Source organism: Uloborus diversus, chromosome 8, assembly GCF_026930045.1.
Source record: "Uloborus diversus isolate 005 chromosome 8, Udiv.v.3.1, whole genome shotgun sequence".
NCBI lineage: Eukaryota > Metazoa > Arthropoda > Arachnida > Araneae > Uloboridae > Uloborus > Uloborus diversus.
In genome coordinates this window covers 112,671,975-112,695,597 of record NC_072738.1, presented here as the reverse complement: position 1 = coordinate 112,695,597, position 23,623 = coordinate 112,671,975, and positions in this window count along the sequence as shown.

The window sequence follows — 23,623 nt, the reverse complement described above, 5'->3', positions numbered from 1 at the left end:
GAAAACAATTGGAGAAATAATTATAATTTGTGATTTTAGTTAAAGTTTATTTTTTGATACCTTTAAATTGAAAACATTTTGGGAGTTTAGCGTTATTTGAAATTGTATGCTATTTTATCTGCAAGAATTCTTTATTTTTACTGAATTTATTTTTCGGTGTAAAAAACATATTTGGCAGCTCAGAAGTTTTCTAGATGTTTTGATGCTAAAAAATAAAGTTATTTGTGCCACAAATTTCAAAACAAAAGTGCTTATGATTTCCCCTCACTAGCCATTGTAAAATTTATTTTTATTGCTTTAAAATATACTTAAATTTGAAAAAATTCCTTTCAAGTACGTCACTCTTTCAGATAAAACTTGTTTTGGAAAAATTCGGCCCTTAAATTAGGGGATTAATGAGGCCTTCAACGTTAAGTTCTCAAAATCGAACAAAAAATCATACATATACCAGTCAAAATCTGATCGTGTAACACTCTGACACCACCAAAAATGAAACTTGTGCTACAGAATGCGAGATGGCTTTATTTCATTGTTGGAGCACCAAAAATTATGTAATTTTATGCATAATTAGATAAGTTTTTGGCAACGTTTGACAAGCAGAGAAGATTTTTTGTTTGACAAGATTGCATTGGGTACAATAAGTGTGTTGTTCAGGCATTCAGAAGGAATAACTTCTCTGTCTGTTTTTAGCTCAAACCAGTATGGCGGAACAAGACTCATGTTTCATTCTGCTAAGCGTTTTGTATCAAGTCAATTTAAACTGTTATAAATTATTTTCACAATACAAGTTCCCCAACAAATCACACTAACTGGGAACATAAGTAACATGTTAAACATTTCTCGCTCACACATATCTATTTGAACACGTCAAATTTGACGGGAAATCTTTCTAAAAAAGACGAAATTTGTACCCGTCATACCATGACGGGTTATTTTATTGCAGGTTAATAAAATGTATGTAACAGCGGGAAATATGTATTCTGGTTTGAAGTTTTCAAACAGAAAATGTTTTGTTCAAAGCGATTATTCTCCTGAAAAGTACTCAAGGGCGGGAGGAGGGGAGCGGGGGACATGCAGACGGTTTGACAGATGGACTAATAAACACACTATTTCCTACCATGTACGCTTGGCTTTAGTTTTTTCTTGAAAAAGTTTTTTTAATGGTTCATAGACATCCTTTCCATTTTATTTATTATTTTTAGGGATATTTTTCTATACATTGTTCCTCTTTTCAGAATATTTTTCGAGGTCTTACAAGAAAATGAGCTAAAAATAAAAACTGATGACCAGAGAAAGACTTTTTCAAAGAAATAAGCCGAAGCTGAAACTTCTTATTGTTCTGAACGTAGTAAACAAACTGCTTTGAGTACATTATTTTAAAACTAGTTATTTTGCAGAAAGTTTTGTTTATATATAACATTAACGATATCAATTTATCAACTTAACGTCAAACAGTTATCTTCTTCCGGAAATGTCAATATTTTTATTTCTCTCTCTCTCTCTCTCTCTCTCTCTCTATATATATATATATATATATATATATATATATATATATACATAATTGTTTGTTATCCATGAAAACTCTGAAAATAGAAAAAAGAATAAAAGTAAAATAATGATGCGAATGCCAGGAAAGTATTCTATTCATTGCTATCTACAAACTTGGAAAGAATGGAACTTTTAACTTAAAAAAATGAGACAATTTTTAAAATACAAACATTGTAATCAGGATCACAAATAATATGCCAATCACTATTATTCCGATAAAAATATACGAATTTTTATTACCATTTGGTTCAGTTTGAGTTTAACTTAGATCTGAGCCTGTTTGAAAACTTTAATGGCAGGTTTCAAACGCAGTTTCGTCTGATGCAATGAAAGTTCGAAGCATTGAACAAATAGTTTATTGAAAAAACGTAATGATAGGCAGTCTGTAACACGTTGTTTCTTTAAAGAATTATACCCTCAGGCTGTGCAGAAGCTGCGGGGTTGAATGGTCTAGAATGAACTTCAAATAAAAATAATATCCAGGTTAAGAAACAGAGCTCAGTAATCTCTAGATTAAAAAACAGTCTTTTCGTTCTGTTTGCAGTTGACAAGTGAGTTCCTGGCTTCTGTCAAGAATAACCCAGACAAGCGGAGCTCTAAAATGAAAGAAATTGATATGTAAGTAGTTCGTTTTAGTGGGAGCACCTGAGCTCACATGTCAAGCATTAAAAACATTGGCAATGTTAATAAGATACATATAACTTTTTGTGTGAAGGTCATGATCACCTCTCATCTTGATACATGGTGCTCGTTGGTTGCAAATTGTTTCTGGTCTGAGCTTTCCGACCTGATTTGCAGATGGCATGCGTTCGTTCTGTTTTGACATTTTGTATTTCACTCGGAAATGATAGAACTATTGTTTGAATAAACTGTACCGTTTCGCTAGGAAAATGTCCGTCAATAAAATATTTTAATATACTTCCAAACTTATTCAAACGTATTGTAGCGTTTCAAATTATTTAGAAACGAACATTTTTGTTTTAATTATATATTAAGACATTCTATATTACAATATTTAATTGTAAATTTTTACGTGAAAAACATGGTAACCATAAAATAGCTCACATGTCAAGCATGAAAATACATTTTCAATGTTAATAAGATACATATAACATTTTGTGTGAAGGTCATGATCACCTCTCATCTTGATACATTGTGCTCGTCAGTTGCAAATTGTTTCTGGTCTGAGCTCTCGACCTGGATTTCTAATGGCATGCGTTCATTATGTTTTGACGTGTTAAATTTCATTTGGAAATAATAGAACTTTTGTTTGGAATAAACTGTACCGTTCCACTAGTAAAAATCTTCATTAATAAAATATTTTAATACACTTTCAAACTTATTCAAATGTATTTTAGCGTTTCAATATATTTGGAAAAATATTATTTTGTTTAACCCTATCCTAAAACATTTTACATTACAGCAATTCATTGTAATTCTTTTATGTTAAAAACATGGTAACCATAAGAATACCCGTCAAGCATGAAACACATTTTCAACGTTAATAAGATACACATAATATTTTGTCTTTTTTGTGTGAAGGTCATGATCACTTCTCATCCTCATACATGGTGATTGTTGGTTGCAAATCATTTCTGGTCTGAGCACTCTGACCTGAGTTTTTAAATGGCATGTGTACATTATATTTTGACATTTTGTAATTCACACGGCGATTCTCACGCGTTTGTTTGGAATAAACTGTACCGTTCCGGTAGAAATATTTCCATCAATAAAATATTTTAATATATTTCCTAACTCATTCAAACGTATTATAGCGTTTCAATGTATTAGGAAAACTACATTTTTGTTTTAACCATATCTCAAAACGTTTTACATTACAGCATTTCATTGTAACTTTTTTTATCTGAAAAGCATGGCAACCATAAAATAGTTCACACGTCAAGCATAAAAAACATTTTCAAGATCCATATAACATTTTGTCATTTTGTGTGAAGGTCATTATCACTTCTCATTTTGATGCATGCTGCTAGTTGGTTGCAAAGTGTTTCTGGTCTGAGTTCTCCGACGTGGTTTTCAAACAGCATGCGTTCATTTTGTTTTGACAATGTGCATTTTGCTAAACACTCTTCAAGACTAAACTCAAAACTGTACAGTTTGACTAGAAATATGTCCGTCTATAAAACGCTCTCTCTTTTAGCACTTAAAATTAATTTATCTATATGTTATCGTTTTAATATATTTCGAAACATAATGTTTTTAATTTAGCTACATTACGACTCAGAGCGAAGCACTCTAGTTTTATATAAACATGTTTTTGTATTTTTTTTCTTCAAATATGAGATGCATAATTTGCGTAAAACGCAGGGTATGAGAAATAATTTTCAATAAAATTGGGATATTAAACTTTGAATTTTTTTTCAGGATCATTTGTTCTTATGTATCTAATATTAAATAACGTTACCCACCTCATTCCTAATGCAACTATGATACATTTTTTTTAAATAAAAAATATCTGGATGCTTTAAATTTGTCTTCGAAAGATTTTCAGGAAGGAAAAACGTTTCTTTTTTATGTTAACTACTATCGTCAATCCAAGTTGCCTTATGGTACGTACATGATTATATTTTTTTTCTCTCATTTTTACTACACTAAATTTCTTAGAGACATAATTACTATTGCAGGGTCACATGGAACTTTAGTAAAGCCCTTCTAAACTTTGAAAAATTCAACGAAAATTGAGACTTGTTCTCATTGTTACCGCCAACTTCATATTTTAAGCATGAGGCTTAGGATTATCCTTCATTAACGGATGGTTTTATTGGGATATTCACTGTTTTCCCCATTTTTTTATTTTCTGTTTTCTTGTCCTGTTGTAAGAAGTTGGTTCCAATTCATCGTTTGAAGATATTGTTTATCCAAATAAATAGGTAAGTCAGATGTATGCAGACATCATTGAGGGATTAAGTCAGGAATATTTTTATACGTGAATATGTCATTTAATCATTGCTAAAATTTAAAACATTGCTAAAAATTAAAAATTAAGGTGATGCAATAAACTAAATACAGTCAAAATTAATAAAGATAATAATGCAGTTTTTCTCGGTATTTAATTACTTTATGGGTATCGAACATATTTACGCATAGGCCCTAATTTTAGTACTTTGAAAAATAAATTTGAATCCAGATATAAACAAAACATGGTCTCTTTTCAAAATGAACTAAAAACGGAGAATGGTAAACCCAAATTTACCAAAAAAAAAAAAAAAAAACAAGTATTTTAAAAACAAGCATAGAAAACATTTTTTTCCGTTCTTCTTCAGGGTTTTCCGGAATATCTTCGAGATATTCGCACCAATCTAGAAGTAAGACTTTGGTAGTTTCTTAGGCAAGACGGTGATTTGCTGGGATGTATTGTTGTAGCTTTTTATGTCCTCCACCTACAGAACATCATTTGAGAGAATTTAGTGGAAGATTTTCTCGGTATTTAATTATTTTATATGTATCGAATACATTTACGCATAGGCTCTAATTTTAGTACATTGAAACATAAATTTGAACCCAGAACCCATATATGAACAAAGCATATTCTATTTTCAAAATGAACTAAAAACGGAAAATGATAAACCTAAATTTACCAAAAGAAAAAAATAATAAAGAAATTTTATGAATAAAAACAAGCTTTTTAATGTGAAAACATTTTTTTTAAAAGTTCTTCAGGGTTTTTCGGATTTTCCATCGGAATATCTTGGGATATTCGGACTAATCTAGAAGTAAGACTTTGGAAGCTTCTTAGGCAAGACGGAACTTTGCTGGAATGTATTGTTATAGCTTTTTATGTCCTCCACCTACGGAATATCATTTGAGAGTATTCTGTAGTGGAATATTTTCTCGGTATTTAATTACTTTATGGGTATCGAATATATTTTCGCATAGGTTCCAATTTTAGTACATTGAAACGTAAATTTGAACCCAGATATGAACAAAACATGGTCTCTTTTCAAAATGAACTAAAAACGGAAAATGGCAAACCCAAATTTACCAATAGAAAAGAAAAGAAAGAAAGAAATTTTCGGAATAAAAACAATCATTTTAAAGTCATAACATTTTTTTATGTTCCTCGGGATTTTCTTTCGGAATATCTTCGAGATATTCGGACCAATCTAGAAGTAAGACTTTGGAAGATTCTTAGGCAAGACGGTGTTCTGCTGGAATGTATTGTTGTAGATTTTTACGTCCTCCACCTACACAATATCAATTGAGAGGTTCGATTAGTCACACAATATCACATTGTCAAAGGTTCGTAATGCTGCGCAAGTTTGTCTGACAATGGTTTGAAATCAAATGCATTCTTGAACTTCTTATAGTGTTATCGACATTGATGGTTGATTAACAGTGCCTTCACTGTAAAAACGATTCAGAAACGTTCCTGAAAAATAATAGGCAGCTGATGTGCCCAATTTCAACAAGTAACATATCTTACAAAAACCAGGAACGTTTTCCGACAAAAGTGAGTAACCTTCCTGAAATATTAGGAAAACTCCCCTGTTTAAAGCCATTCGTGAACCTTCTAGACAAATTAAATATATTTAATGTATTTGATTAGAACCTTCCCGATTTTCGAAGAAAGCTCCAGAAGTGTAGAGCGACCATGGCCAAAGCTACACGAAAATTGCAAGCAAGGACCAAGCATATTCCCCGCCGGCAACTTTTGCCGCGCAAAACTGCAGCTATCCAGTGACATATTTGCTCCCATTGGGAGCTTTGTCAATCTGGACGGGCCCTAATCAAACTAAAGCCAATGTACTTAATAAACACGCTCAGTCAATCTTTAAACTGCTAGCAAAAAGTATCTTTCACACCAGTGAGAAGTCTGCATTCGCGCATCTTTTAGCAATTCAGGAAACTTTTTTGCGAAGATACTTGATTTTACGGGGAAATAGGTGAAAACCTCTGGAATCCCGAAACTTTCCGCGGAAATAACCAGTAACGTTTCGGAATTTTTTTACAGTGTTTAAGCCATCCCAATGGAAAAAAATCATTCGGAGTATGGACTAAACTGGCTTACAAATTAGATGTCTGCCGTACACTGTAAAAAAAAATTCTGAAACGTAACTGAGTATTTCCATGCTTCGGGATTTCAATGGTTTTCATCCACTTCCTGAAATATCAAATATCATTGTCAAAAAGTTTCCTGAATTGCTACAAGTTGTCCAAATGCTGATACTACTCTGTTGTAAAAAATATGTTTAGTTCCTAGTTTAAAGATTAACTGAGAATATTTATAAGGGTGTATCGGCTTCAGCTCAACTACGACTCGTCCATGCTGATTAAACTCCCAAATTGAGCGAATAAGAATGGACCACGTAGCTTTGCAAGAATTGCAATCAAGTGAGACACTTACTTGCAATTCTGGCTTAGCTTTGGCCATGCTTGCAATACTGCTTTTGGAAGTGTCTTGATAAATCAGGAAGGTGCTAAGCTGTTATAGTATTCCTACCTAAGATTACTGAGTTTCAGACACACGACTGGCTTTAAACGGGAAGATTTTAGAATTTTTCAGGAAGGTTACTGAACTTTAGCGGGAAACGTTCCTTGTTTTTGTGAGAAATGTTACTAGTAGAGTTTGGGCACATCAGCTGCCTATTATTTTCCAGTAACGTTTCTGAATCGTTTTTACAGCGTACAATAAAAGTCTCTTTTATTAAGTGTACGTAAATAAAACAAAATAAACAAATAAAAAAAAATAATGAAATCAATATGTGTAATAGTTTCGAAAATACGAAATTTTATAGCTTGGACATTCTTTTGTGCTAGGCTGCCGTGCTAAGCACAAAAAGCACAAAAGACGTATCTGCAGCTGCGCTCAAGATGAGAAATTTATTTTTAAAAATTTACACAATTCTTGATTTAAACACTACTTTTTCAGAATTAAGAAAAAAAAAAATCCTCGATCAATTGTCCATTAAACATTCAATAGGGTAAAAGCGCTATGTTTCGTTCCCCCTAAACTTTTTGGTTTCTGAGTAACATATGTTACGGTCAATTAATCCAAAAAAAAGTACATAACACCACCAACTACACTGTAAAAACGATTCAGAAACGTTCCTGGAAAATAATAGGCAGCTGATGTGCCCAATTTTAACCAGTAACATATCTTACAAAAACCAGGAACGTTTTCCGATAAATGTCAGTAACCTTTCTGAAATATTTGGAAATTTCTAGTGTTAAAGCCAGTCGTAAACTTTCTAGAAAAATTAAAAAGGTTTAATTTATTTGATTAAAAGCTCCAGAAGTATTAGAGCAACCACCGCTAAAGCTACGCGAAAATTGTAAACAAGAACCAAGCATATTAATTGCCTGCAATTTCTGCTTCGCAAGACTGTAGCTACCCAGCGACGTATTTGCTCCCGTTGGAAGCTTAGTCATTCCGGGCGGACATTGACCAATCTAAAGCCGATACACTTAATAAACACGCTCAGTCAATATTTAAACTGGTAGCAACATTTATTTTCCACACCCAGTGCAAGGTCTGCATTCGTGCATCTCTTAGGAATCCAGGAAACTTTTTTGCGAAGATACTTGATTTTTTAAGGAAATAGGTGAAAACCTCTGAAATCACGAAATGTTCCATGGAAATAACCAGTAACGTTTCGGAATTTTTTTAGTGTAAGCTTACACATAGTATTTAAGCTTAAATACTTGAAACACAATTTATTTTCCGTTGAAAAGAAGGTTTTTTAAAAAATGCTGGTGAATTCCAGCAAAAAGGGGACATGACAGTTGAATTTTAAAAATAATTTTCTGTCAATTGCCCTATACCATTCTCTTCAGAAATAAATGGATTTCTTGAATCTTAACCTGTTTTTTCCCAATAGTTTGATGACTTTCAGAAAATCAAGTGCAGAATCAAGTTTTCTCTTTGTGTTTTTACAGAGCAAAACATCTCTTTTTTGTTACATACTGTAATTTAAATATTCTTGTTATCAGCATATAATATTTAGGTTAACTTTTATCTTTTGAATGTCTAGTTAAACTTTTCGGCAAGTAATTTAAAATTTCTTTTTTTTTTCAACCGTGAAATAGGTCCAATACTAAGGTGACAGTATACAAATTACCGTAAAACATTGTATCCTAGGTAAAATATGTAATAAAGAAACAATTGGTGGTAATAACTCAATTTTGATTTTTAAAAAAATGCAGTTACGCCTCCGTAAACATAGTTCAATTAGCACATTTTCAGATTTAAAAAGAAAAATGTTTCCATAAGCAAATGAACATAAAACTTTGCATATAAATGAAATATATAAAACAAATCCACCTGGTGACAATAGCTCAATTTTTACAAAACGTGTAGATACGACTTATGTGATTCAAACGGGAGTAGACACGTACCAAGAAATACGGTGAAGCGGTTAAACCTATAGTATTGAGTACACCACTTCGCGCTATATTTTATTCAAAGAGGAAGAGTTGCAAAGTGGCTGAATAGATCATGAACTTGCGTAACAGCTTTTAGATGTTAAAACAAATGAACATCATTCGACTCCGCATCTTGATTTGTTGGTAGGCGTTTCATCCCGGCATTAAGGAACTTAGTTGAAGTAAAAGCAGCCTAAGTTACTTATGTCTTGGCTCATTGTGATTGACAGCTTTAATGCCCAATGTGTTTTTATCGCTCATTTTCGATTAAATTACGAGGCAGAATGTAGAAGCCACTGTTGTTGATGAAAATATTGATTGGAAGACATTGGTTTATTACAATAAAAATTCAATTAGTGTTGATCATCCTTAGTGGAGCATTATTCTTTCAAGGTCAAAGCATAGTTTGAGGCTTGAAATAAATTTTATGAAATTATTTCTTCATTCATACAACCAGACAAGTTTTTATTTACAGGTGTGGAACTACAATTACATTTGATAATGATCTAGTACAATTAAACATTAATTATTCTGCTATGATTTTTTTGACCTCTTAGATATTTCGTTTAACGGACTGATACAACATAATAATAAGCCCGTCTAGAGTTAATCAAACCTATTTTTTATAAGTTAAGTCATTTTTAACGTGCACCCAATTATGTTGTGGCATTTATTTGGTGAATAGGAGCTCACTTATTTTGAAATAAATTATTTAGCTATGACTTTAAATATGCATATGTTTATAAAAATCTATGCTTCTAAGTTAATTTTTTCCCTTCTCTTTTTTGTAGTCCAGATCGGAAGTAAAAAATCATAAAAGTAGTAATTCTAGAAATAACTAATGCAAAAGCATTTTGAGAGAAATTCAATGTGCACAACAGAATATTTTAGATTTTCTTGCGCTTGAAATTCTGCGTATACAGCTACTGATTTTAGACTTTTATAGGTTCAAAGTATAAAAGCACATATCTTATATATTATTTCTCTAGCCTGTTTTCCTATGGGTCCGGAAGATCTTTTTTATTCTTTTATCAATTTTCATGAATTACAACTCATTTTAATACTTATCGTGCGGACTAATGGCAAAAAATAGTTTTAAAATATTCCGCTTCTCTTAAATTTGATATTTTAAATAATCTTGGAAGTTGTTCTTTAATGGATTACTAATTTCTTCTTGGATTATCAGAAATGAGAGCCAGCTAGCTGAGTCAGTAGAGCCTTGAGATTTCAAGTTATGGATTTATCAGAAAAACGTTTTGCTCGTGATCACCAGCGCTAAAATTGAGTCATAAGTTCATATTCAAACCTTGATCTAACAATTGAAAATTGCTTAAACAGTTGAACTTTCGTAAAAAAAAAAAAAAAAAAAAAAAAAAAAAAAAAAAAAAAAAAAAAATGAAAATTTACCAATCTTTAGCCTTTTGTTAAAAGTTTGCACTATCTGATGGCAAAAATATTAATATTTATATTAGTTTTTTCATGTTTAGGGTGCCAATAAACATTTTTTTGTTAGAAGTCACTTATCGAAAATATATTTTTTTTTTGGACCCACCCAACTGCACATCTCTGCATGAACCGTGCGCAGGAGTGACCAAAAAACGAAAAGTAACTACTTATCAGTAACCCGAATATGATGATTGATTTTCTCTTTTCCGTTGAAGTAAATATGGAATTTTTGGTAATGTTTTCGAACTTATCAAATGTTTTTAAATATTTTTTTGTACAGCCAATAAAGAATTTTTCAATTTCATTTAATTTGAAAGTTCTTTTTTGTGTTTTTTTCAGAATCTGCATCATTAGAAACTACTGTTACCAATAAGATTAATTTGCTATTTTTATTTAACTACTGCCAAACATAATATTAACTTAAAATTTCACGTAAACTTCTGATTTTTTATGAGTATTTTGATAAATGTACAAAGATTGGATCCAATTGAACTATAAATGAGCGATATATTAGGCTCAAATTGATCTTATATAAGACACTTACAAGGTAAGATTTTGAAATTAAAAAAAAAATTTCCTAGGTTCAAATTTCTGTTTAGACACGGGACTGGTACCTTATACATGTACTCTCTGTCTGAGGGCCAATAACTTTTTGTCAAAACCTATATTGTCGTATATAACTGCTTTACAGTGCTGGCCAAATTATTAGACTTGTGCAGGCATGAGTGTGTGGGTAGTTGTGTGTATGTGTGTTTGTGTAGGCGTCTGTATGTATGCGTGTGTGTGTATGTGTTTGTGTATGTGTGTGTAGGTGTATGTATGTATATATGTGTGTGTATATATGCGTGTGTGTAGTATATGGATGCAACCTGGAGACGGTTTTCGCTATAGGAGTAGCATCGTGAGGATCCGGTCGACGGTGATGCTGCAGAGGGTGGCAATGGCGGTGAGAAAATAAAATGATAGAGCACATCAAAACAGTAAAGTAAAAGCAATAAGCAATCGTGATTGCTCAAAAAAAAAAAAAAAAAAAAAAAAAAAAAAAAAAAAAAAAAACGAAAAAATTGGTCGATTCGTTTGCGGTTTTCGCTACAATTATTCTTTTTATCGGTATTTTCTTGAAAATAAATCTTGAAGATGCAGTTTTAAAAATTCCGATAGAGGGCGCTTTAGACTTTGGAGTAACGAACAATTGTTTTTTCCCGCTATTTTTGAATCTCGTTAGATTTTTTCTAATGCTTGGACTTAAATTTTGAACTCAAAATCTGAATCATTGGGTGAGACTAAGTCGCGCCAACTAAACTGTGTTCAGAAGTTGAAATACACTCTCACAAAAAAAAAAAAAAAAAAAAAAACATTAACCCTGAAGGAAACGAGCGATCTTCAGAAACTCAAAATGGACGTGTCCTAAGAAAAGATAAGGAAATGATTACAAATTCAGAACAGAAAATTTGTTTTACTAACAAGTTATGACACAACAAAGGTTACAAAACCTAAGTTGCATAGCCTCCTCTAATAGCTATACAAGACAAAACACGGCGTGGTATATAGTGAAATAGGTTACCTATCATCGTTGAAGATAACACGCATGCTGTCTGTCACAACCCAGCTAATCAAGTGCAGCGAAAGTGCAATCGACGAAGATCCAATCCATCGCAATGGAACAAACGCTGATTCGAGATGCCTGCGCCTTTCAGTCTGTTCTGGATTTTTTTTTTTCTTGATACCATCAGTTTCTTGGAAGGTGTTAAACCACATGGAACTAGTGTTAGCGACCTTGTTGAAACGGTAGTGGCTGCTCTTATGATGTGCGTTCTTCACGCTCATTTCTGTTTCTAGAATGCCTTAACCGACCGCAACGGAGTGATTCATTTATTTTTACCTAAACTAAGCTACTACCATATCGCTCCGACAGAGGTGGTGGAAGATACGCGCTTACAACCATCCTGCTGCTCTGAGACCTGCTGTACGTCCCTTTAAAAAGTCCAACAATTGTTCGTATACCTTAAAAGGTCGTCTTAGTCACAATAGCGTCATTACAACTCACCAGTTTCGTTTGACATGCTTTTTGACACAAGCTTTCACACTTTCAATCGTACCTGTCTGCGCATCTTATATGCGCATAGCGCGCTTACCCTTTCGTCACTGACGACTAAATTCAAATCATCTCTTACCAAACTACATTCTTTCCGAGTTTGTTGGTTGCAGATCAATTTAATCTTGATGCATACATTTTTTTATGACAAAGGATATTTCAACCTTTGAAGACAGTTTGGTTTTCGCTACTTAATCACTCCAAACAATTCAGATTTTTAGCTCAAAATTTAAGTCCAAACATTAGAAAAAGTCTAATGAAATTCAAAAATAGCGGTAAAAAATAGTTGTTCGTTACTCCAAAGTCTAAAACGCCCTCTATCGACATTTTTTAAACTACATCTTCAAAATTTATCTTCAAGAAAATACTGAAACAAAAAATAATTTTAGCGAAAACCGCAAACTAATCGACCAATTTTTCTGTTTTTTATGATCATTTGAAATTTTGAACCCTTAACTGTAATGGCGCCTACCTTCTTCAAAAGACGTTTGGGACCCTTATTTTTGCCATTATATTATTTGTCCAGATAGTCCAACCACGGATTGTATGGAATTTTCAAATGTCCAGATAAGACGAATCTATCTGAATGAGGTGGAAAAGTAAAAATTTGATGCCGTTATTCCGCTCATTTGAATGAGGCTCTACTTCTGCAAAAGCTGGTATCGCTAAAAAAATAATAGATTCGTCCATTTCCGGCTGTAAAACGGCTGTTTGTCTTTCCATACTATCCGTGGTCATACAGTAAGTACTATCCCCCGTTAAAGTTTTGCCCGAGAGTTCTGAAACACCGTACTTAAATTGGGACTAGTCATTTAAGAAGCTGTTTCAAGCAAGCCTTGTGTAAAAAGTTATACAGAGCCAGTCTTTCACAAAAACTTGTTTGTGCTGCGCTTGGGAGTGCAGCGCGAACTACGCTGCACGCAGTTCTTTTCTTTTCTGAAATTTTAAATACGTGTTTCGTTTCAGTAAATTTTGAAAATTTTACTGCTTTTTGAAACGTACTACATAATAAGCAAGCGCCATTCAAAGTTTCATTACATTAGAAAACGTCTACAGGTTTTTGGTAAGCAAATTACTATTTTTGTTTTTTCATAGATAATGTTAAGTTCAAGTCAAAGTGCTTCCTAAATGCAAAGTGTGTTTCCTTTATAGTTCATTAATGTACTGATCTTAGGAGATGGTTCGGTAATTGAAAATTATAAGTTCAAATGATAAAGAAAACTAAGTAATAAAAATAATAATATTTTTTGTGAACGATTTCGATATTTAAATAATTGAGATTATCAGTATTTTGTCTCGAAAGACTAGACTTTAAGGGAATGCTCCTTTTCTGATATTCTCAGAATGAAACAATCGCCAAATATTTGGCTAACGCGCCAGAATCTTCATAATCGAAACAGATAGTTTCTTCATTTTGATTTTCTAATTCTGCCAAAAGCGGTATTGATTTTCTTTAAACTAATAGATACACCCATTTCCGCCTATAAACCGGATATTACCCTTTCCATGTAATCAATGGTCAGACAGTAGCAGTATCGCAGTGGATTAGGATCTGCAAAGCCTTCCCATTGCTGTCGGGTTAGGTTTGCTTCAACTATGAATCGTGTTGCATCCCAGTTGGAATCAGACACGCATGAACACTTTTGGAGTAGTCTACCATGAATAACGATAATGACTGATTTTTTGTCAATATTATGCAGTTGCAAAGTGTTGAGACACTTTACTAAACTTAAGTATTATTATTTCGCTTTCTTTGGTTGGAATAAACTATCAGCCACGTACCGTAGTGCCAGGTGGCGACTTGGCAAAAGTTCAGCGCGCCGTTTGCATGCTCGCCAACACGACTGCTATTGCCGAAGCCTGGTCCAGGCTTGACCACAAGTTCGATCTGATGTACCCCAAGAGGGCTTTTGTGCACTGGTACGTAGGAGAAGGCATGGAGGAAGGGGAGTTTTCTGAAGCCCGAGAGTACTTGGCAGCCCTAGAGAAGGATTACGAAGAAGTGGGATTGGATTCTACCGAAGGTGCAGAGGAAGGGGAGGAAGATGAATACTAACAATTGGAAATGGAATGTTTTTGTTTATGGATTATACTGCGCTTTAATAACACAAAATTTTTAAAATTCCGAAAAAATATTCATCATAGCTTAGACTTATTTTGGCTCTTTTGCATTTACATTCGAAATTTTATAAGCGTATGAAACTTAAAATTGTTGGATTGAAAACGTTTGTTCTGTACATTTTCTATTTGCCATTCAGATGCATCTCTATTATTTATGCTTATACAATTTTACTGCTTTAAATTTAACTGCTTAAATAACGTTTTCAAACGAAATATGCATAGTAAATAAATTGACTCTAAAAGAGAAAGTATTTTGCTATTTTATTTTCCTCATATTTTGTTTGTAACCTTCATCGCGGGAATTGTATCCGTTTTCTGATGTCAAAAAAAAAAAAAAAAAAAAAAAAAAAAAAAAAAAAAAAAAAAGGATGAAAGAACATCATTATATAAGTTTGACGTGTCTGTGTGTTTGTGTATCTGCTTGTGGCACTCTAGCGCCAAAACGGATGGACCGATTTTGAAAAAAGAAAATGTTCGAAAGGAGAGTTGATCGAGAGTGTTCTTAGCTAGGTTGCGTTTTTGGATGACATTAACTAACGAAGATCTTAATTAAAAATTTCTTAAAGGTTTTTCGTGATTTTTGCAGTGAAAACATATTTAAAAAATTTAAAATTTAATAGCAAAAATAAAGAGAATTTTTTCCGCGTCTGATAGAATGTGTTTGGAACTTCTCTGTTACATAAAGTTCGACTTACAACGTTCTTTTAAAACAAATTTTAATAACGGCTAAGCCTATGTAGGCCAGTGCCAATAATGTTTAAGACCAAAAAAATTTAGAACTGGATAAAACCAGTCCGAAAGGTAAGAAAATCTAATAACATTCATAGGAAAAATAAATTACGGGCGAGCTGAGTTCGGGAAGGGAGTGTAGGGGGGTTTAAGGGGGGGGGGGGAAGCGGTTTATTACGATTTCCGGAAAAACTAAGAGTCCTATCGAAATAACTAAATTACAAAGTTGTTGGTAATATAAAGATCTACAACTCTTGTATTTGCACTTTTTTTCTATAACCTCAAAATATATGTGAAAAATTAAAAAAATCGACTTTTTTTTTTTTATATCTCCTACAAAAAAAAAAAAAAAAAAAAATCTCTAAATTTAATGAAAAGTTACCTTATTATGTCCCAAATACACTGTAATTCGTTGGATTTAAAATATTTATTTTTTCTCCTTATTTTGATTCAGTATTAAAAAAGCATCAGAATTTTCAATCAAAAAATCTCACGTCAAAATCTGATTTTTTTTAAAAAAATCGGAGCAAGTTTTTTTCGTTAGAATCTCTTCTGTATAAAAACAATATACAATGCTATGGAAACGTTTCGCCAAAAATGAAGAAAATAAAAAAAAGTCGAATTTGAAAAAAAAAAAAAAAATCATCACTATGTAAACTTTTAAGCTATTTATTAAATTAACAGCAGACACAATAATTAACATCAAACACAGTTAGAAAACTGATTATTTTTCATAATATTCAAGGTAACACAGTTCAAAATTGCTGAAGTAGCTCATTTATCTCATCCTACAGTGTAGCTTGCTATTCGTAACTCCAAAAAACTATAGGGGGCACTGCAGTCACCGACTAATAGTGGATGAGAAGGGTAAAACAAACGCATGCTGTAGCTTGATTTTTAATTATTGTAGTATATTTTTATTTTCAGTTTGTGTCAATGTAACATGGAAAATTTCATTTTTCGTGTAATTAAAGTGTACATTTTAATAAAGAGCTTAAAATTTTTACATAGTCATGATTTTTTTTTTCAAATTCGAGTTTTTTGATTTTTTTTATTTTTTTGCGAAAAGCTTCCATAGTATTGTATATTGTTTTTTATATCATCAAAAAGTAGAGATTTCGACGCCAAAAGCTTGGCGATATGTCGCCAAGTGTTTCCCAAATCATAACAACAGTTGAGTTTGCATTGACATGAACAACGATTTCCCCCCAAAAAGGTGTAAAAGACCCCCTTAGGAACATCTGACTGCAACAAAAGGGGAAGTGCACAACTAGATCCCACTAGGAGTCTACGTACCAAATTTAAACTTTCTAGGACATACCGTTTTTGAGTTATGCGAAATACATACATACGCGCATACGCACATACGTTCGTACGCACATACAGACGTCACGAGAAAACTCGTTGTAATTAATTTGGAGATCTTCAAAATGGATATTTTAGGTGTCTATACGTGCTTAGGCATATATCCACGTGTGGTCGGATTGAAAAAAAAAAACAAAAAAACATTCCTTCGGGGACGAGCAAAATGGAAATTAAGGACTATCTTTGGGTCGAAATTTTTTCACGAATACAATACTTCCTTTACTTCGTAAAAGGAAGTAAAAAGGGGAGAATGACCTTATTGGTGCACATATGGCCTTATTTAGTGCACCCACCTTATTATTATTATTATTATTTAACTAGAAAATCGCCCGTCAAGGGATGACGGTTGAAAGATGCTTTTACATTTGAACGAAGCCATTGCCTGTTTGGTGATATTTAGATAGTTGAAATTTTAATTCTAACACCAGTGGATTAACCCTAAACTCCAGTAGAGATCGTTAATTGTTTTGGTTTCTTCGTTTTCCTAAAATAAAACTATTTCCAGTAAAACAGTGAAGCTATCGGATCGAGTTCAGCCTTGTCACAATAAAGCCTTTCCCTGCATTACCAAAACATATTATCAAATTATCATGCCGTTTCTCGAGTTTCATTGTTGAAACACGCGGGTTACTCGATTATTATTATTCATATGAGGATAGTATTTAAATTCCAGAATTGTTCAAAAGACAACATTTATTGCAGTGGAGTCTTGAGAACTCGGCCAAAACAAAATGAAGAAAAAGAAACATCAATGAAAAATTTTCACTTCTTTTAGTTTTGCGTTCGTTGGGAATCACAAGTCATGCCTGTCTTTTCTACTTAACAATCTTTAAGGAATTTATAATCCTTTAATAGTACTCACACTCATACCATATCAGCAAACAATATCCTTTACACTTTATTCACGCACCTGAAAAATAATCAGGTTAAAGGCGTTACAAAGTCTTTTCTTCTTATCAAAAAATATTTTTCCTATTTGCAGTTTCTACACATGAAATTTCTGAAATTTTTTCGATAAAAAATCTTTTGAAGAACTGTGCTACTTTCATATTCTCCACCGTTTCCAATTACCACATTTTCATCATTTCTTTCTCAAAACGTTAATTAGACATAAATGTTTAAAAATGTGGAGTAAATGACGGGCCTGTGAATGTGACTATGCGCATCAAAGTGGGAAATTATGGTGGTAAGATTCTGAAGTAAAGATTTGACTAAATCTTATAAAATACAGTCGAACCTCGTTAAAACGAACTTTAATGGATCATTAAAATCGATAATTATTAACAGAATTCGTCTTATCCGAAAAACCGTAAACAATGGGACAGGGATTGCAAATAAGTCCGTTTTAGAAGTAATTCTTTTTAAGCGTGTTCGAATTAACGAGGTTCGTCTGTATTCTCAAAAAAAAAAAAGAAAAAAAAAAGAAAAAAAAACTAATCAGCTCAAAAAAGAAAAAATAAAAATAAAAGAAATAAATAAACTCAGAAAATTACGAAATTAAGATGCTCAAATATGACGAAATTAATTTGACGAAACTAATACTCTCAAAACTACGAAAATGATTGTCGATTTGACGAAACTAGAATGAAGAAATATTTCGTTACAATTGACGAAATTCGCATCTTCAAACTAGAGACGAAAGCAGTTTCCTCAACTTGACGAAATGTTCGCTCGGAGCATATCCCTGGAAGCGATTTCGTCAGAAACAAAGAAAATTTCGTCGAATTTGAAAGTCCATTTCTGAGAGTGTAAAGAGTATTTTTTTTGTACACTATTTGTACTATAATACTATTTTTTTTACTGTTACAGTACAGTACATACTGTACACTGATTATTACGTTATTTTAGCATAATTTAATGTTTGCAGGTGGCATCACTGTCTGCTTTGTTCATGTTCTTTGTTTATCCACCTACCAAGAACATAACCTCAGTCAGCTTAAACAGTTCACTAGTTCTTTTTATTAGTGTTTTCTGTTATATTTAAAGTTAGTTTTAGGCAATTAGTGAGTAAGTGTATGTGAGTTTATATAATAGTGAGTATAAATCAATTTTTAACCTACTTTTTTAAAAAGTTAAGAAATGATGTAAACCTTGTGAAAAGTATATCAAAAAGTCTTAAAATGCTTATTTAGAACAAGGGAATGCATACTAAATATTAGATAATTATTTCACTGTTCGTTAATGTGTCTATAGTTATGTAATCAATAAAGAATTTGCTTTTAAAACAGTCTTAGTCTAATAATTTGGCCAGCACTGTATGTATAACTCATTTGAAATTTTGAGGATTACTTTGTTATTTAATTTCTCTGTAACTGCCAGTGTTACATCACATGGACAACGTTCTCTATTATTGGAGTCCGTGAACTCTAAACTAAATTTCTAACAACAGATGAGGCAGCAGTTTTACTTATTAGGGAGTAAAAAGTGTTTACAACCCAAAACCAATGCATGAAAAAGAGATTACGATTCAAGTATTGGGTGGAGCATATCGATTTTTAAATGCTGTCTTATCATTTTTGTAATTTGAAAGGTACATTAATATTTTGACAACTATCCAATTCATGTTCTATTGTTGTATGAAGCTGAATGCCGATTAAGGACGAAGATAAGTGCAGTAAGTTATAACACAATGTCCATTCGACCTCAGCAGCAAAAAAATCCTTGGAGTAGAGATTAATGCTGTTTTAATACTTTCATTTTCTTACATGTGTTGAAGAGTGTTTTTTTCCACTGATTGTGTAACAAATTTTTATTGAAGTTTTTGCAGTTCTAATAAATGGGTAATTCGACTCCTGCTTGCCATGCAAATAATAATATGCAGAAACTAATAGCACACCTGAAAGAAATATTTTGTATTCTTTCTGTTTTTGATTAGCGTTGTCTCTTTTTTTTTGGTCATACTTAGTTTTTTTTTTAGCTCTCTATTTTTCTTGGTTGTAGCTTAAACTACAGCAATTCATTACGGTTGTGTTATTAAACTAAAGATAGGGAAGTAAAAAAACTCATTTCTATATGCCATTATATAACCACAACACAACATTACCACACCCAATTATGTGAGAATACATTCCATTTTAGTTTTTGCCTTTATACTTTTAGAAAAGCTTGAAATTACTTATCCGTAATCAACTTCTATTTAGACTACTATATATTTCCTGAGAGACCATAGTAACCTGATCGGTAAGGCGTCGAACTCGTAACCGAAGGGCCACGGGTTCGATGTAACCCGTCTCAGATCCTCCGTGTTCGTTATTGGTGGCTGGGGAGCGTTAAATAAGCCACGGTTACAAAGTTCTCTAAATTATACAATACCTCTACTGGACCAGGGATTGCTTGGCGTCTGGTATGGATAAAAAAATCAGAGCTGTTTTCAGGGCCCCATTCAACCGGTTCAACCACAAATAGTGGTAGGTATGGGGAACAATGAGTGCGATGCGAATTTTATAAGTTAAAACAAGTTAAATTTTAAATACATATGTTTTGGAAGTCATTACATGTAAACATAGCTTGTCATTTGCAATCTTTACCTTTACTAATAATAAAGCGGAAAGTCTCTCTGTCTGGATGTCTGGATGTCTGTAGGATGTCTGTGACGCGCATAGCGCCTAGACCGTTCGGCCGATTTTGATGAAATTTGGCAAAGTTAGTTTGTAGCATAGGAGTGTGCAACTCGAAGCGATTTTTCAAAAATTCGATTTTATTCTTTTTTTATTTCAGTTTTAAGAACATTTTCCGGAGCAAAATTATCATAAGATGGACGAGTAAATTACGAAATTTTCATGACTTGGAATGGGAGAGCGAATAAACAAAGCCAATTGGCAAGAAATCGTCATCCATTATTTGTAAATATACAGGCGAAACGAATGACCTTTTAATTTTCAACTACGAGCAAAGCCGTGCGAGTACCACTAGTATGATTATAAAACTAGTTAAGTTTTACGTTGAGGGTCTAAAATCAAGCCAATATTTTTGCAATGTTCGTGTTTTGAAACTGGTCATTAAAAAAAAAAAAAATCCCGAAGTCTTTGGAGTATTGTTTGTATTTATATTTTTAATACATTACAAGATAAGTGTTTGGATCAAATTTGGACCGGGTGGTGCTTGTCATTACACTGAGAGGCGTTAGTTATTGTTCAAAAATAATTTGAAATTAATGGCTTTAAAATTCAGTTTGTTTCACTCTGAAATACTTATATTTTGAGTTAAAACGTATTTTTTTGTATCTAGAGTATTTTTAAAAACGTTTTAAAGTAAAAAGAAGAAAATTATGCAAATTTTTAATTCAATTAATTCCGATCATATCAAAGAATTTTGTTTATTTATTTTTTTTACACAGAAATAAATAAAACTCGACGCTAAAACCACTTTGATACATACATTGAATGTGTGAAAAACGCCTTGCCTCCAGACACGCACAGGAAAAATTTACAACGAAAGAGAAAAAAAATAATACCTAGGGCATCGGCGGGAATCGAACCAACGAGGGCTTATAAGACGAAGCTTCCACCACAGAGCCACTTCATATCATAAAAGGATCAGCAAGCATAAAGGCATCAGAGGATGCTTCATATCTTAGAATGAAATCAAGTTTTTTACTAACCTAGCAGCAATTCAAGTAACAATCTAAATTTCAAGATATTTACTGGAGAGAAGAGGGGTAATGCATTTGAGGTAGTGAGAAGCAAAGAAGGGAAGCGGACATTTTCAAGTTTCAAGTCAAGGAACAAGACATTTCAAGTCATTGTTCAAGTTTCAAGTTTTGGGTGAAACGCGTTTAAAGATTACTTTCTAAGAACTTTCTAAAGATTTTTTTTCTAAATCATTCTCTACATCAGCACCTGCCAGGGCTACTATTACTATCTCTTAAAAGAGGAGTGGTTCACCTACCATTTGTACTGGTTATCTTCAAATTTTTAATTTTGCCACTTCCATCCCTTTGCTTCTCACGACCTCAATTGTGGAAAACTTGCATTTTTTAAAATTTTTATTTTGTGTAGGATCGCGCTGAACTTTCCCACAGGTCGACAGGACCCACATGACCGTCATCGCATCTCTATCTCCTCTTCGTTTTCGATATAAATAAAACGGTGAAGAAAGAAAGAAAGTCATGTTTACAAGTCCAAATCTTCGACGCAACTGATAATTGGCAATAGTTTAAAAGAACGAAATTTTAGAGAAAAATTCTAAATTCAGAATTAGTTTTGATGTATCCTATCAATGTAGCGGGTTATACAATAGCACATGTTTACAAAAAAAAAAAAACAATAAAATTTAAGCTACATACGTAATTAATCTTTTGCAACTTGCGTAATATTTGATTAAATGAATATGTAAAAATAAGTGGCAGGAAGAACTAATTGATTTTAAGCAAATTATATTTTATAAACCGAGCTTTATTCGTAGCATTTATATTTCTTTCAAAATGTATACAAAAAGTGGTTTTTCATTTTGTATTGTAATACAGTTTTTCAGTAAATTGAATTTAGATGAAATCCAGAGAAACGAAATGAATTAAAGACCCTCATACGTAACTATGATTTTCAATCTCGAAAAAAGAGTTTCACTTTAATGACCTTCAAGTTTTTTTTCTTTTCATTTGTTTATTCGCACAATTAAACATTATGTTAAATGTTATGCTTTGCATATTACTGAAATACGAGTAAATGCATATGAATGAATATTCAACATAAAGAAAAAAACAATGTTAAGAAAATTTTGAATAGCACCTGCTGCTTTAAAGTTCATAGTCTTCAACAATGCAACATATCTGTAAAATTAACATGTGATAAAAATAATCTATTGTGCAATGCATACCAAAAGAAATATTCCAGATATTACTTCTGACCTTATAATTGTCCATGACACTTTAAAATGTGATGACTGATTCTTAAAAGAATTAGGATCATGCATAATGAACATTACAATTTTTGCAATATGAATGTTTCCCAATTAGTCGTTGCAATTAAATGTACTAAGTTGGACCAATACCATCAAACACAATTTCATTTAATGACTAAACAGCTGACTTAGACAGTCAAAACAGAACTGAAAGGTAAGGCTTAAAGATGTCAGCAAAGACTAGCATTGTCTTGTCAAAATAAATCCTTAAAGACGTTAGAACATAGTAACTGTTCGAGCAACCTAATTAAATTGTTGGGTCTCAAGATATCCGTAATCAAGACCATCTTCCGAAATGGCCCTTTCTAAAATTTTAAATATGCACTGTAAAAAAATTCCGAAACGTTACCGAGTATTTCCGTGTAACGTTTCGGGATTTCAACGGTTTTTATCCACTTCCTGGAAAAATCAAGTATCACTGTCGAAAAGTTTCCTGAATTGCTACAAGTCGCACGAATGCAGACAATCTGAAAATGCTCTGCTGAGTATGAATACTATTAAAAGCTTCTTTTACAACGTTAAAAAATGTGATACAAGTCATTTATTCAATGTTGCAACGATTTCTCGTTTAAAGCTCTTATGTGCTATTATCCTTTTAACACATCAGTTTGAAACTTTAAAAGTCTCCCATTAACATTCTTTCTAATGTGGCTCATACGTGCTTTCGTTCAACAGAGATATAAGTTTTGGCCTATTTATTTTAGCGCAGAGGTTAAATTGATCTTTCAGAGCACTAATCTTGAGAAGTTCTTTCGAACATTTTTTCATTTTTATTTTGAAGGCTGTTGAGGTTTAGGAGGAAAAAAATGGGTGGGTCCATCAAAAAAATTTAATTGAAAAATGCCGTTGTTCGCTGTTCATGACCACAATGCTTTTGCGGTTCAAGGATGTTGAAATATTGCATATTTGTAAAAGCTTAGCTCGCGCAGTTGGAAGCAAAGTTGAGGTAATAACTTACTTTTTAACGGTTGTCTGTAAGAAAATAAAACTGAAATGAAGTTTTCGAAGGTTTTTACACTTGTAGTTAAAGTTTATGCATAA